Below are 16,432 nucleotides of genomic sequence, written 5' to 3'. Positions count from 1 at the left end.
TAGGGGCACCTGGGTGGCTCAGTAAGTACGTAAGTAAGTACTTACTTACTCAGTAAGTCAGTCTTTGGATCAGGCTGTGATCCCGGGGTCATGGGATCAAGCCCCACATCAGGCTCCCTGCTGCCTCTTCCTGCTGCTCCCCCTGCTTGTGCTCTCTCTCCCAAATAAATAAATGAAATCTTTTCAAAATTAATTGATTAATTAATTAAATTCCCATTGGTTAACATATGGTGTAATACTAGTTTCAAGTGTACAATACAGTGACTTTACCCTTCCATACAGATGTCCAGACATAAACCATTCATCATTCATCACCAGTCACAGTCAGTGGTCCAAGCTTGTGAATTCTTTTCATTTATATTTTACCTATTGATTCATTCACTCATTTACTACTTACTCATGAAGAAGTATAAATTTGGAAAAACCCAGAATAAGAGGCTTGACATCCCTAATTTCCATCTATAAGATCATTTCCCACAGATAGCATGTCTGTTTCTTATTTTTTTTTAAGATTTTTATTTATTTATTTGACAGACAGAGAGATCACAGGTAGGCAGAGAGGCAGGCAGAGAGAGAGGAGGAAGCAGGCTCCCCGCCTAGCAGAGAGCCCAACAGGGGGCTCAATCCCAGGACCCTGGGATCATGACCTGAGCCGAAGGCAGAGGCTTTAAGCCACTGAGCCACCCAGGCGCCCCTCATGTCTGTTTCTTAAACTGGCCTCAGTGTTTCATGTACGGACAACTCAACATAATGTTCCGTATCAGTCTCATGTTTATTCCTTGATCGTGTTTGGCTTTCTTTGATTATATGTCCTACTTTTCTTTAACTGAAGATGTATTCATTTATTTTAGAGAGAGCATGAGCAGGGGGAGAGGCAGAGGGAGGGAGAGATTCTCAAGCAGACTCCTAGGTGAGCAGAGAGCCCAGTTCCAAGGTTCAATCCCATGACCCAGAAACCATGACCCGAGCCAAAACCAAGAGCTGGACCCTTACCCAGCTGAGCCAACCAGGTCCCTTATTTCCTACTTCTTACTAATGCATTCACCACCCTTAAACTGCCCAAAACAAGACAAGAACCCCAACTATTACTCACACACACTGGTGGTCTCCATGCTCCTAAGACAACCTCTGAATTCAAGGCCAGGCGGAATGCCAGAACTGGTATGGCAGTCCCCATTCTGAGGAGTGTAAGAGCAACAAGAAAACAATTTGAGGTCTTCTATCCATTGATGCTTTGCATTCCACCTCTCATTTACTCAGCCATTTAATATTTATTAACTTATCGTGGTGTTTGCTTTCCTAGAGCAAATACTGAACTTCCCGTTCATTGATTCAGAGCAAAACATTGATTATTACTTATCAATGGCTATGTAATCCAAGGTCACGCCCTTGGTCCACTTTTTATCCATTCCAGATTATAGTCATAATATTGTTTTCTTCACCCCATCTTTTCATAATCTGGAATGTGCCTCACTCTGTTCATCTTTAATCCTTTAGATACTTTAGTGATCCTTCCACTGATTCTTTTCTAGTAATATAATCATAATCTATGAGCCATAAAATTAGAAGCAAAAGACTCTCACGTATCTCTGACATCTATCTATAGGATTTTTTTCCCAACAGAGGAATAGGCTCGATTTCTACTGACTTTAGTGTTGGACCTCAGAGTTCCAGACATGTAGTAGTCATCGTTCATGACTCATACCGCCACCAGTGGTCATCATTGATCCAGACTTGGCCCTCATCTTAATCTGTGTCTACATGAATTTTATTAATTCATCAATCATACTGAAAGAACTACCTGAAGTCCTAAAACACCAGAGTAAGATCCTTAAATATCTCTAACATCTGTCTATAGAATTATTACTCATGGCACGACCCTCTCTCATGACTTTACTTCGGTGTTGCGAGGAAGGATCACTCAAAACAATGCTTCCGTCAGCCCCATCCCTAAACCAGGGCCATGGTTCACCTTCAAAAATTATATTTCATACTTTTAAAATAATACAGTGAATGCCTTTAAAAAAAAAAAAAAAACAGGCAAACACGGAAACCAAGACAACAACCTTGACTATTACTCACATGGGTCTGCATGTTCCCAGTGCGGAGGTGTAACCATGGCACTCACAGCCCTGAAGGATGCTTACGTCAGCTCAAGGGCACCCTTTCCACGGCTTACAGAACACAGGAAGAGATAAAGAAAGGTTAAGACATTATCTGCATTGGCCCTTGAGTTCCATCTTTTATTGAGTCAGTCATGGACGTACTTATTTGAGAGAACGTTTTATCTTCTCTTCAGTAAACGGTATAGGTCTTGTCACCCGCACAGAACAGGGGCACTGACTATTGGTAACACTGTCTGTATCATCCTTAGTCAAGGAGTATTTGCTTCCTAGTGAATATCAGATTTTTCAGTAAATATCAACAGCTTATCTTGCCTTCTCATATATTTTTATAACTGGACAAGGCTTAACCTTATTCATCTTTACCAACACATTCTCAATGTTCTTTCACTGATCCATTTGTAACAAGTTTAAAAAACACATGAACATATAGACCAAAGTGAAATCCTTGTATACTTCTGACATCTGTTTTCTAGAATCTTTTCAAAAAGAGAGAATGGACTAGATTTCTGTTGGGTTGGACCTCAGAGTTCCAGACACGTAGCATTCATCGTTTAAGACTCATACGCCACCAGCCGTCATCATTGATCCAAGTTTAGTCCACTTTCTCTTCCTTCTGAAATTTCTATGATACTTACTGATGAATCTGCTAGCTCACTAACTACACTTGTAAACCCTATGACTCACAAAACTAAGAGCCCTGATATCTCTAATCTGTATATAGAATCACTGTCGTATCAATGTATCTCTTTCATCAACATCTTCAGGTTTTCATAGATGCACCCACTGATATCATGCTTCCGATCTACCCTGTATTTGCCACTAGGCTACGGTTGGCCTTATTTGATTTTATTTTGAAACTCGTTATTTTATTTTGAATACTCTTAACCCAGAACAATACAAGAACATTAATTATTACTCACATTGGTCTCCATGCCCCTAACAAACAGATGGAACCAGGAGCTCAACACCATGAAAGATGCTTACATCAGCTCACGCGCGCCCATTCTGCGGAGTACAGAGCACAAGAGATGATAAAAAAAAATTACGCCATCTCATCTCTCCATTGATCCTTGCCTTTCCTCTTTAATTTAGACAGCCATGGGTGCAATCGTTAATTTCGAGTGTATTTATTTCATTTTCTCTTAAGAAAATAATTCTGAACTTGCCACGGACCCAAAACATAAAACTGTCCATAATGTATACTGTCTATATTCTCCCTAACCTAAGAGGCTAACAGTCATATGCTGTTGGACTTCAGTGTTTTCAATATATATCCACAGCATTTCTTGCCTGGTCACATAATTTTATAACTGGACGGTGCTTCCCTCCACTTGTCATTCACTCTTTCTTTTTCTCTTTCTTTCCTCAATTCACTTATCCAATAATAATAATGGAATAAAAAACCATGAGCACACAAAAAGACCAAAAAAATCTTTGTGTATCCCTGACCTCTGTATGGAAAATCGCTTTAAGCAAAGGGAACAGACTCGAATTCTCTCCTGCTGGACCTCAGAGTTCCAGACACATATTCATCATACACGACTCATACGCCACCAGCGGTCATCATCGATCCAGTATCGTCTCTCCTTTTCTTCATTCATTTCTCTTTGTTTCTTGACCATGAATGCACGAACAATAATGTGTAATCACCATGATTTACAAAACCCCAAGAAGAGTTTTTATGTCCCTAATCTGTATGGCAAATTATTCTCACATCAATCTCTTCCCTTAACCTTGGCTTTACATATGTGTAATAATAAAATGCACCATCTCGATCATACATTTATTGTAACCGTACAATCGGCCATCTTTTTAATAACACACTGAATACTCTTTAAACACCTCCCAAACCAAGACAAATACTTTGCCTGCTACTCACGCTGGTCTCCATGCTGCCAGCACACGTATGCGACCACAGAGCCTGTGACCACCGAAGGTGCTGAATCAGCTCAGATGGGTCCGCTCTGAAGAGTACAGAGAACAGGTGATTACTTTAAAAAAAAAAAAAAGAAACAGATCTTACCTTCATTGGTCCTTGATTTCTGCATTTCAGTTACTCATTGATTTATTAATTTTCCATAATTTTTTTTTCTCTTAACAAAAGGAACAACCTAAAACTTGGATCTGATCCAGAACAATAAAACTGACTCTTCCTAAACAGTATCTACGTGACCTTCAACCACAGAGATAACATTCTTAATCCCTTTATTTCTTAATGAGCATCATTTTTTTCAATTTTAGCAAAATTTTTTGCCTGATCACCCCATAGGTTTATAACTGAAAAACACGTGACCTTCTCATCTCTATTTGTTTGATGGTTCTAACTTTGATTCATTAGTAATAGTGACACTAAATCTATGAGTCTAAAATGAGGACATGGTATCTGTCTGTTCCTAACACGTGTCTAACAGAGCACGTCCAACAGGAAATAGACGAGGTATCGTGTCAGTCATGCACACGTATCAGTCATGCACAACTCCTACACCGCCAATCACAACAACTGGTCCATGCTAGACCCACACTTTCTTCATGTGTTTTACATTTGTGCTCAATTAAATCATTAATTCATAGATATAAGTAAAAGATACATTTATTCAAGAAAAGATGAGCACAAGATCCCTGAATATCCTTAATGCTGTTCTATACAATCCTTTCCCATATACTAGGTTTTTTGCTTTTTTTTTTTTTTGTTTAATTAACAAATGATTCTATTATATCTATTTTTGTGCCATGGATAACTTTTTTATTCTGTTTAATACTTTTTTAAAAAAAGATTTTAATTATTTGACAGACAGAGATCACAAGTAGGCAGAGGCAGGCGGGGGGAGAGGTTGGGGGTGGGGGGAGTAGGCTCCCCGCTGAGCAGGGAGCTGGATGTGGGACTCCATCCCAGGACCCTGGGATCATGACCTGAGCTGAAGGTAGACGCCTAACCCACTGAGCCACCCGGACGCCCCTCTGTTTAATACTTTTTAACAATGGTGACGTGGTTTGATGTGATCTATTAGATACATGTTAGGAATACTCTTAAACCAATGATTAAAACCAAGCTAATATCTTTGACTATTACTCACTTTGCTCTCTTTTCTGACACAGAGACAATATAATCTTAATTATGGCAAAAGCTAAAATCAGCTCAGTCCATCCATTCTGAAGAGTACCAAGAAGACACAATGATTAAAACAAATGAGACCTTCTCCCCACTGACCCCAGTTTTCATCGTTCATGTACACAGTCACTTAAGTGTTCATTAATGTACAGTAGTATTTATTTCCTCTCCGTACAATAAACATCAAACTCTCAGCTGACCCAGCATGCTACTGACGACTCCCTATCAGCCCCCAAGTCACCGTTACTCAAAGCTGTAATGCACTGGGTCCATCTATCATCCACTCCAGTGAATATGAATATTCATTTTCCTGACGATATATTTTAGTAATGAACAATGTTTCCCCCTCTTCATCTTTATTCATTCATACATTTGAGAATTTATTCTTGTGATTGATTCTTTTATAATCATATTTTTAAAATTCATGAACACAAAGACCAAGAAAAAGATGACTGCAGAATGTTAAAATCTATCAACAGTCTTAAAATATGGTGAATGGACTAGCCTTTTCGTGTTGGACCTCAGGGTCCAACATGTGAGGCGTTCTGTTCATTGCCTATGATTCAAACGCCAACAGTTATCACCACTGGACCATGACTGCCCATCTTCTTTCTCATCTACATTTGTTTATTCATGAATTAATAAAGAAATGCAGGTAAATCACAAACACACAAAAAATAAGGTCCCTGAAAAACCCCTAACATCCACCTCTAGAATCATTCACCCAGAGACTAAATCTCTTTCATTTAATTCAACTCAGTGTTTCAGTTATGGCCTAAAAAATGCAATGCTTCATATCAATCTGATATTAAACATCACCGGGGTTGACCTTCTTTGATTATATTCAATACTTTTTAATAATGCAGTGAATAATTTTCTTAAAAAACCACTCGAACTAAGTCAAGAACTGTGACTACTGCCCCACTATTCTCCATGCTCCTAACACAAAGATGCAACCAGATGGTTTGTGACCTTGGGAGAATCCTTAAATCAGGTCAAGAGTGGCCATCTAAGGAGTACAGAGTATCACAGCAGATGATAACAAAATTGAGAAACTGTCTCCACCTACCTCGCTTTTTACCCTGGTTGGTCATTTTGGCAATCATTATTTTGGGTATATTTGATTTCCTTTCCCGTAAGAAAAAGACCAGGGGTGCCTCGGTGGCTCAGCCAGTTAAGCGTCTGCCTTCCGCTCAGGTCAGGATCCCCGGGTCCTGGGATTGAGCCCCTATCTGGCTCAGCAGGGAGCCTGGTTCTCCCACTCCCCCTGCTTGTGTTCCCTCTCTCACTGTGTCTGTCAATAAATAATAAAATCTTTTTTTTTAAAAAAGCACAAAACAAAGCAAGTGATCTTTTAAAAATTGAGACCGTATCCTCTATAACTTTTGTTTTCTACATTTCACTTACTCAATTACTAAGGTATTTATCAATTTTTCATAATGTATATATATTTCGCTCTTAACAAAAGAAGAACCTCCGATTTGGAATGGATCCTGTAGAGCCAAACTTGACGTTCACATTATCAGTGTCTATATGATCCTAAACTAAAGAGGTAAAATTCTTTTTCCATTTATGCCTTAATGGGTACAGGTGTTTTCAATTTCTATTACTACTATTGTCTGCCTTATCACGTAAGTTCATAGCTGGACAATGCTCTGCCCTCTTCTTTTTGATCTGTTTATTTTTATTTGTTTAATTGTTCTGTCAATGATCCATAAATAGTAGCCCAAAATCTAGGAATCTAAAGTAAGACTACGATTATTTGTACATTTCTGACCTGTGCTTCTAGGACCACTTCCAGCAGAAGAGATCAACAGACTAATTACATTTTGTACTGGACTTCAGAATTCCAGATACATTTCACTCACTGTCCCTGACTCAAAGCCACCAGTCATCATCCATGGGCCATGTGAAGCCTCCTTCTTTTCCTCATTCATTTCTTACTCTGTATGGAATCATTAATTCACCGATAATCATAAAATATACATGATTCATGAAAAGGCAAGCACAAGATCCCCGAATCCCACCCTTAACATCTATCAACAGAAATCTTTCTCAGTACACCGCATCTTTTTCATTAAGGGACTTCAACATTGCACATCATTAATCAAAGTTTCAGATCTCATTAATCAATGGGCTAGAGATAACCTTTTAAATTAAATCTAATACTTTAAAATAATACAGTGAGTGCCTCACACAAATGACCAAAAAAAAAAAAAGACAAGAACTTTGACTCTTACTCTACCTTGGTGTCTTTCTGAAAACAGAGATAATGTGACAGCTTTAATGATAGAAGAATACTTTAGTCAGCTGGTTTCTGAAGAGTATCAAGCAGAAAAGATGGTAAAAAGACTGAGACATTCTTTCCACTGATCTACACTTTCCGTACTTAATGTACAAGTCCTATAGGTATTTATTTATAGTAAAATTTATTTCTCTTTCTCTCAACACAATAGTCATCAAACTTGAAACTGACCCAGGCCGGTACTACTACCTACCACCGTCCGTGTCACCCTTATTCAAAGATGTAATACCCTCGGTCCATTTATCATCCACTCCAGTGAAAATTAATATTCATTTTCCTGACTAGATATTTTAGTAATGAACAAAGCTTTGCCCTCTTCATCTTTATTCATTCATACATTTGCTAATTTATTCTGCCATTCATTCCTTCATGATTATATTTTTATAATTCATGAACACAAAGACCAAGAAAAAACTCACTATATAACCCTGAAATCTGCCTACGGTATGACTTGAAATATGGGAAATAGACTAGATTCCTTCCGTATTGGCCCTCGGAGTCCCACACTCCCGTGATTCACCATCCATGACCCGTGGACCCCCAGTCATCATCACTGGTCCAGGACTGGCTGTCTTTCCACCCATTCTCATCTACATTTCTTTACTGACTAATTCATTAATCAAGAAATAGATACAAATCACACCAGGAAATAAGATCCTTCACCATCCCTAACATTCATCCAAAATATCATATATAAACAGACGAAATCATTCTCATTAACTGCACTTAGTGTTTGTTAATCATTTTAATGCCTCCAATCCATCTGATATTGTAAACTGGTAAACTGGTATGGCTGGCCTTCTTTGACCCACTCAGACCAAACAAGAATGTTGACTATTACTCACACTGATCTCCACGCTCCTAAGAGGCAGACGCAAACATCAAGATCACGGACTGTAGGTGAATCCTGAAGTATGCTCAAGTGTGTCCATTCTGGGAGTAAAGAGCAGAACAGATGATAAAAAACTAAGACGTTTATCCCTTGGTCCACAGATTATGCCACCCATTTATTTAAGAATTTATTATGGTAATATACTTTTCTGCATATATCAAATGTCGAACTGTTCCTTACATGGTTCCACACTGTCCTTTCATCAAGGACAAAATGCATTTCATAGAACGGTCCACTTGTGGTCCGTTCCAAATTACAATACTATTATTTCTTTTTGTCCCTTCCTGACGTACAGTTCCAAGAGCGAATTCAAGCAGATATAACGAACGACATCTCTTTCCTGTTGGACCTCAGAGTTCCAGACACGTGTTCATCACATGTGACTCATAGGCTCAGTGTCATCATCGGTCCAACACTGTCCCTCTCTTTCTTCATTCAGTTCTAGGGGTTGACTGATTGTAGAACTCACTCATTAACAACAATTTTAAATGCTATCATTCATAAAAACTCACGAAGAGTCTTTATGTCTGTCATTTATGTATGGAATTAGTCACACTTCAATATATGTATCATAATGACCTGTTTTTCTTATATGGATTAATCAAAATAATGTTAACTACATTCCATATTTCCACTGACACACAGTCACATTCTTTAATCTCAAAATACAACACTGGAACCAAGTAAATCATCTCAACTGTTACTCACATTAATTTCTGTCCTATCGGACAGAAGCAGCCACAGAGCTCTTGATCTTGAAAGATGCTAATTCAGCTCAACTGCATCGTTCTAAGGAACAGAGAGCAGAATCGATGGTAAGGGAAAAAAAAAAAAAAAAAAAAGAGACCTAATTGCCACTGATCCTTGCTTTCTGAATTGCAGTAATTAGGTATTCATTACTTTTCCTTAATATGGGATTTTTTTTATCTTAGCAAAAGCATAAAACAATCTAAAGACTGACCCAAAAAAATAAAATTCAGTCTTCTTCATCATGGCCCACATGGACCCTCAGCCATCTGATCTGCTGGTTTCTTAATGGGTATAAATGGTTTTAAACTTATTAATGGTATCTCATGCCTCAGCACATACATCATGACTGAACCATGGTTCACCTACTTAATAGATTTATTTGTATTTCTTTAAACACATCCATCATTATTCCATTAACAATAACTAATCTATGGCTATGAAATCAATACAAAAATGTGATTTTTGTATATTCCTGACATGTCTTCATGGAAACAATTTCAGTGGAAGAAACAGAGGGACCATGACCCACCCAGGAACTCCCAGTTTCAGACACATTTTCTTCGTCTTTGACTGCCAAGCTTCCAGTCATCATCACTGGTCATGACTGAGTCTGGTTTTGTTTCTACATTAGCATCGATTAGATTATGAATTCATTAATAACAGTAATAGCACATGCTTCATAAAAAACACTAGAACAGGTTCTTGAATATCCCTAACATCACTTCACAGAATCTTTTCCCACACAGACTCTATATTTCATTAATGGAGCTCAGTCTTGCACATTCCAGATTAAAATATAATGTTTCCTGTCATATTTAGGTCATGGTACACTTTTAGGTCATTAGGTCATGGTATACTTTTAAATTAATTTAATAATTTTTAATATGACCCAATTTTAAATGACCCAATCCAAGACAACAGCTTTGACCATTACTCACCTTGGTCTCTCCTTATAGTGGCACAATGACTATTTAATGAGGTCAAAGCGGAAATCAGTTCCAGCACCCATTCTGAAGAGTACTAAGCAGAGAAAACATTGAGACTTTCCCTCCAATGACTCATAGTTTCCATTATTTGTTTGCATAGTCATCTGGACATTTAATAATGTTAATATTTGTTTTCCTCTTAAGAAATCAAATGTCAAATTTTAATGGACTCGATCAATATCTATTACTTATCAATGTCTATCACTCTCACTTAAGATATATACACCTGATCATTTTATTTCCCGTTCCAATTATATTTCCTTATTATATATTTTAATAATAAAGTGTTTTACCCTCTTCAAATTTATCCATTTACATTTATCCTATTTTTTTTAACTGAAGTACAACTGATACAAAAATTTCCTACAAAGATTATTAACATAATGCTTCATATTAACATGGTATTTCTTTTTAAGTACGTTTGGTCGATCACTGATTGTATTTCACACTTTTTAGTAACGGAGTGAAAACAATTTTGAAAAACCAGCAAACCAGGAAAAGAATTTTGACTCTTACTGGCAGTGGGGTCCACGCTATCACCCACAGATTCGACCACGAAGCTGGCGACTAGGGTAGTTCGCTTCCGTCAGCTGATGGTGACCATTCTAAGGAGTACAAGACAGAGCAGGGGATAAAAGATGGAGACCTTACGTTCCTTCGCTCCTGTATCCCACCTTTCACTCAGTCCGTCATTTAGGTAGGCAGTGGTTTGGGATAATGTATATTTTGTTTTTCTTAAGCAAATGAAAAATATTGATCTTGTCCTTAACAGAAAACATGAATACTGACTAATACATAGAATAACTATATCATCTATAGTCAAAGAAAAGATACATATGTATCTTCAACAGTAGGTATTTGTTTTTAAGATACAGTAACAGTATTTCTTACTAACCAACTATTTTAGTAACTGGACAATGTTCCACTACATCTTTCTCTATGTATTTATGATTTCATTGAGCTAATTATAATAAAAATAGAAAATGCACGAATGTAAAGGCTAAAAGAAGATCCTTGTATATTCCTGACATGTGTCTGAAGGACCACTCAAAAGGGGGGCATGGGGACTGTGCACCCGCAACCACCTGCATTGGACCTCAGAGTTCCAGACACGTATTCATCGTACGCGACTCATACGCCACCAGCGGTCATCATCGATCCAATGTTGTACCTGTTTTCTTCATCTCTACAGTGTTTATTCATTCACTGATTGATTCACTAATTATTCTGAAACCCAATTACCAAAAATATGAAACCCTGAAATCCCTATTGTGCCTACAGAATTATTTTCACATCAATATATCTCTTTCTTTTAACACCCTACGTTTTTATGTTTCATGTTATTTCAGTATTTGTCACCGGGCTATAAGTGACCATCTTTATTAAATACGGCACTTTTAAAAATTACAGTGAAGACCCTGAAAAAAAAAACAAAAACCCCAGATGACAGCATTGACTCTTATTGCACTGCTCTCTAGGCCACCAGGCCGTACTACTTAAATTTGCCCATTCTGAGAAGGACAAAGCACAGGCGATGATTAAAAGGAAAAAGAAAAGTTAAATTCTTATTCCCGTTGACCCTTGATTTCCATATTCTCGCCCACTCATTTAGGATTTATAAAGTATTCCTCGTGCAGATATTTTATCTTCACAAAATGAACAGCAGGAAACTTGAAACAGACATACAACAACAAGAACACCGGACCCGTAATTATCTATGTTAATACGATCCTCGGACCAACAGATGACCATCCTTTTTTTTTTTCAAGTAACAGTCCTGATCCCTTTGTTCCTTAATGAGTTTCAGTGTTTTCAAATGAAACTAATAAGATCTCCAAGCTGTCCGCAAATGTTCGAGTTAAACAATGCTTTGCCCTTTCTTTATTATTTGTATTTCTTTAGTGGTCCTATACTTAGTCTATTAACAATAATAATCTAAATCTATAAACCCAATACCTACTTTGGGGATATTCCTGACACCGGTCTCTAGGGTTACACAAACAGAATTCACAATGTTGGACTTCGTTCTCCAGACATACAGAACTCGCTGTCCACTGTTCATCACCACTGGCCCCTGCTTAGGCCTCTTTCTGTTCATCCTCATAAACTCTTATGGCTTAACAAAATTAATAGATACACAAAATTAAAAAATAAATAAAGAGAAGATCCCTGAATATCCTGAGTATCTCTACAATCTTCTCCAGAGACTGACTCGGTTTCAAAAACTGACCTCAAGGTTTACATTTATGGATTCACCAATTTAATGTCTCGTATCGATTTGATATTTAAGGCTGGCATATTCTGCCTTCTTTGGCTACATTTAATATTTGGAATAATATACTGAATGCCCTTAAACAAACCAGCTAAGCTCAAACACTATTACGCACACTGGTCTTTCCAACGTCCCTGTACACCACAGATGTGACCAGAGAGCACATGACCTTGAAGGTGCTTAAATCAGCTCACGTGGGTTCATTCTGAGGATACCGATCAGAGCAGGTTGATAATTTAAAAAAAAAAAAAACCTTGCATTTCCCTTGTGTTGGACCCCAGTGGTCCAGACGCACACCACGCATCAGGTAGGACTCCTATGCCAACATTTATCCCTGACCCCGAAAAGACCACTTTCTCTTCACTCATTTCCATATTGTTGATTGATTAACTCGTTAATTCACTAATTATAATTCTGAAACTCTACTATTAAAAATAAAACAAGGTCTTGAGCCCCCTCGTATGTGACTAGAGTCATTCTCACGAGATGTCTGCCATGATCTACCTCCGTTTCTCTTAATCGAAATAATACTTCTTATGAATCCTGCAATTTTACTAGCATACGGTTCACATTCTTTGACTCTATTTCCCACTTTTTACTAATACGAATATCTATAAGCAAAATACCAGAATAAAGGTAAGAAGTCTGATTATCACTCACACTCATCTCCAGACTCCTGCACCTCCACCCTCGAGCTCATGATCAGAGGGACGGATCCTTACGGCAGGTCCCCGTGTCTGTTCGAGGAGTGCAAGGCAGAGCAGATGACAAAAAAGTGAGACATTCTCTGCAGTGTTTCCTGCTTCTCATTTCGTAAAGCACACAGGTAGTCACTAACTTGGTATAAATACTGTTTTTCTCTCTCTTTTCTTTTTTACAAAAGAATGTAAAATATTTTATTAATAATATTTATATGGAAGACATAGTAAGATGAGAATATTTTGGTACTATTGGGTTAGATAAATATATGATTAAAAACTAATTCCCTATATTGTTTTTCTCTTTAAGAAAACACCTTTGATTTTACCACTGACCCAGAATCCAAACATGACCTATGACTTACACTATGTAGGGCATCCTTAACGGTACATGCAACAGTCCAGTACCATCGAGTTCTAAAGGAAGCCCAGGGTCTTCACAGGATGTTAACAGTATTTCTTGCATAATCAAATAGTTTTACAACTGGTCAATCCTTCACTCATTCATATCAATTTATACATTTATGTACAGATTCTCTCACTGATCCAGTTATGATAATAGCATGAAAATGCTTGAACTCTAAGACCAAAAACAAGATCTTTGTATATTCCTGATAGGGGTCTAGAGAATCTCTTCAGACAACGGGAAGAGACTAGATTTTCTCTATCGGGCCTCAGAGTTCCAGACACGTACTCATCGTACGCGACTCAGACGCCACCAGCGGCCGTCACCGATCCAATGTCCTCCATTCTTCTCTCTTTGTTTAATTATTAAATTATTAATTTGCTACTAATAATTTCTAAACACTATGATTCACCATTACCCGAGAAGAGTTACTGCATTCCTAATCTGTACATAGATGATTCTTAGATCAATGTGTCTCTTTCCCTCATTATCCTCAGTTTTCCACTCGTGGATTAATTAATTTAATTTTCATATATCCTGTATTTATCACTGAGAGACATTGCCTTCAAGTACATTTTGTACTTTTAAATAATACAGTGAATTACCTTAAGAAAACCACTTAACCTAGAAGAGAACTTCAACTGTTACTCACATGAACCTGCATCCTTCAACCACGCAGAGGGAACCACAGAATTCACACCCACGAAGGTATGAAATCAGCCGAGCGCATCCATTCTGAGGAGGACAGAGCAGAGCAAGGTTAAAAAATGAGATTTAATTGCCACTGATCCTTGCTCTTTACTTCACAGGCTCAGGATTTAGATATTTATTTTTATCTTTATATCATATATTTCATATATAAATAATTTTATATGTTATACATAATTGTATAATAAAATATGTAAGTATGTGATAGAACATGTAACTACATAAATACATAAAAGGTTAATAAAATAATAAATACATTAAAATGTAGTTATACTATATAACACAAAATAAAATAGCCAATAAAATGAAATATATGAAATAAATAAAAAGGATTAATAAAATAATGCTTCATATCAACCTAATAATAACATTGGCATAGTTTAGCTTCCTTGATATTTTTAACAGTACTTCTGGATTCTTTTGAATAACACAGTAAGTGGCCTGAAACACACCACACAAGCCAAGATAAGAACCTGGACTCTTACTCACACGGTCTCCACACTCCTAAAACACAGACACAACCAGAGGGTCGTGACCTCTGTTGAATGTTGCAATAAGCTGGAGCGCGTCCGTTCTGAGGAGTACAGAGCAGAGAAGATGATAAAAAAGGAGACGTTCTTCCATTTATCCTTGATTTACATCTTTCATTTAGTCAGGCATTTAGGCAATCATTATTTGAAGTCTATTTCATTTTTCTCATAAGAAAACGAACCTACGTTGAACTTCACGCTGACCTAGATCATAAACATTGCCTGCAACTTTCCTTCAGAGACGTTACGCTCAGTTACCATACATTTCTCTCTGGACTTCAATGTTTTCAAAATAAAGTGCTAGTATTTCTTGTCTCCCACGTATTTTTTAAATTGGACCAGGCTTCTACAATTCAGCTTTTTTAAATACACGGTTCCACAGCTGTATTTCAATGGTCCAATTTTTTTTTTAAAGATTTTATTTATTTATTTGACAGACAGAGATGACAAGCAGGCAGAGAGGCAGGCAGAGAGAAAGGCAGAAGCAGGCTCAGCGCAGAGCAGAGAGCCTGATGCGGGGCTCGATCCCAGGACCCTGGGATCATGACCTGAGCCGAAGGCAGAGGCTTAACCCACTGAGCCACCCAGGCGCCCCTCAATGATCCAATTTTAACAAGAACATAAATGTATGAAGAGAAAGACCGTATGTCTCTCGTGTTGGACCTCAGAGTTCCAGACACGTATTCATCGTACACGACTCATACGCCACCAGCAGTCATCATCGATCCAGTACGGTCCTTCTTTTTCTTCATTCATTTCTATTTATTGATTAAAACATGAATTCATTAACAATCATTTCTGAACACTATGAAAAACAAAACCCCAGAAGAGCCCTGGTATCCCTAATCCGTACATAGATTACTCTCGTATCAATGAATCTCTTTTATTAATTATCCTCAGTTTTCTACACATGGATTCATCAGTGTTTCATGTGCTCCATATTTATCACTGAGATACAGTTGCCTTTTTTAAATTGTATTTCAGGCTTTTTAATAATAAGTGAATAGCCTTTAAGACAACACCGGGAGGGGTGCCTGAGCAGCTCAGTTGGTGAAGCGGCCAACTCCTTGTCTCAGCTCACGTCTTGACCTCAGGGTTGTGAGTTCAAGCCCCACGTTGGGCTCCACATTGGGCATGGAGACCACTTAAAAAAAATATGAAAACCAAGAAAAGAATTTTAACTATTACTCACATTAACCTCTGTCCTCTTCTTCTGTAGAGGAAACCAGTAGCTCACGACCATGGAAAAGATGCTTCACGCAGCTCCAAGGAATCCATTCCGAGGATGACAGAGCAGAGCGGGTGACAGAGAAAACACTGAAACCCAACAGCCACTGACCCCCAACTGCCACTGACCCTTGTGCCCCATATTTCAGAGTCAGGATTCATTTATTGTTTTTAATATGTATATATTGTCTTACAAAAGGGAAAACTCAATTTCACTACCAAAAAGAATAAAATTCACTCTTCCTTATCAAAGTATATACGACCTCAAAGAGGTGAGAACTTTGCCCATTTCTTTTTTTTTTTTAAGATTTTATTTATTTGACAGAGAGAGGATCACAAGTAGGCAGAGAGGCAGACAGAGAGGGGGAAACAGGCTCCCTGCTGAGCAGAGAGCCCGATGCGGGGCTCGATCCCAGGACCCTG

General features: G+C 37.9%; 1 long non-coding RNA gene, 8 other non-coding genes and 2 pseudogenes across 9 annotated transcripts; all 11 read right to left on the bottom strand.

Annotated features, from left to right (window-relative positions):
- Nucleotides 1–1,097: 1,097 nt before the first annotated feature.
- LOC131999103 (uncharacterized) lies at nucleotides 1,098–3,128 on the bottom strand. Its single transcript, XR_009399015.1, has 3 exons — nucleotides 3,047–3,128; nucleotides 2,083–2,174; nucleotides 1,098–1,178 (listed from the first exon to the last, which is right to left on the bottom strand). It is a non-coding gene; the product is annotated as an uncharacterized LOC131999103 (long non-coding RNA).
- Nucleotides 1,656–1,731, bottom strand: LOC132000478 (small nucleolar RNA SNORD113/SNORD114 family). The gene has a single exon (XR_009399336.1). It is a non-coding gene; the product is annotated as a small nucleolar RNA SNORD113/SNORD114 family (small nucleolar RNA).
- LOC132000476 (small nucleolar RNA SNORD113/SNORD114 family) lies at nucleotides 2,641–2,715 on the bottom strand. The gene has a single exon (XR_009399334.1). It is a non-coding gene; the product is annotated as a small nucleolar RNA SNORD113/SNORD114 family (small nucleolar RNA).
- Nucleotides 3,129–3,628: 500 nt separating the features above from the next.
- LOC132000485 (small nucleolar RNA SNORD113/SNORD114 family) lies at nucleotides 3,629–3,700 on the bottom strand. Its single transcript, XR_009399343.1, has one exon. It is a non-coding gene; the product is annotated as a small nucleolar RNA SNORD113/SNORD114 family (small nucleolar RNA).
- A 2,049-nt stretch (nucleotides 3,701–5,749) lies between these two features.
- On the bottom strand, nucleotides 5,750–5,829 carry LOC132000526 (small nucleolar RNA SNORD113/SNORD114 family; annotated as a pseudogene).
- A 1,240-nt stretch (nucleotides 5,830–7,069) lies between these two features.
- On the bottom strand, nucleotides 7,070–7,143 carry LOC132000521 (small nucleolar RNA SNORD113/SNORD114 family). The gene has a single exon (XR_009399373.1). It is a non-coding gene; the product is annotated as a small nucleolar RNA SNORD113/SNORD114 family (small nucleolar RNA).
- Nucleotides 7,144–8,026: 883 nt separating this feature from the next.
- LOC132000523 (small nucleolar RNA SNORD113/SNORD114 family) lies at nucleotides 8,027–8,101 on the bottom strand. Its single transcript, XR_009399375.1, has one exon. It is a non-coding gene; the product is annotated as a small nucleolar RNA SNORD113/SNORD114 family (small nucleolar RNA).
- Nucleotides 8,102–8,775: 674 nt separating this feature from the next.
- On the bottom strand, nucleotides 8,776–8,844 carry LOC132000506 (small nucleolar RNA SNORD113/SNORD114 family; annotated as a pseudogene).
- A 2,414-nt stretch (nucleotides 8,845–11,258) lies between these two features.
- On the bottom strand, nucleotides 11,259–11,330 carry LOC132000490 (small nucleolar RNA SNORD113/SNORD114 family). Its single transcript, XR_009399348.1, has one exon. It is a non-coding gene; the product is annotated as a small nucleolar RNA SNORD113/SNORD114 family (small nucleolar RNA).
- A 2,475-nt stretch (nucleotides 11,331–13,805) lies between these two features.
- Nucleotides 13,806–13,877, bottom strand: LOC132000508 (small nucleolar RNA SNORD113/SNORD114 family). Its single transcript, XR_009399363.1, has one exon. It is a non-coding gene; the product is annotated as a small nucleolar RNA SNORD113/SNORD114 family (small nucleolar RNA).
- A 1,562-nt stretch (nucleotides 13,878–15,439) lies between these two features.
- Nucleotides 15,440–15,511, bottom strand: LOC132000484 (small nucleolar RNA SNORD113/SNORD114 family). The gene has a single exon (XR_009399342.1). It is a non-coding gene; the product is annotated as a small nucleolar RNA SNORD113/SNORD114 family (small nucleolar RNA).
- Nucleotides 15,512–16,432: the final 921 nt, after the last annotated feature.

Source organism: Mustela nigripes, chromosome 13 (assembly GCF_022355385.1).
Source record: "Mustela nigripes isolate SB6536 chromosome 13, MUSNIG.SB6536, whole genome shotgun sequence".
Lineage (NCBI taxonomy): Eukaryota > Metazoa > Chordata > Mammalia > Carnivora > Mustelidae > Mustela > Mustela nigripes.
Note: the sequence above shows the minus strand (reverse complement) of the source record. Positions and strands in the feature narration are given on the sequence as shown.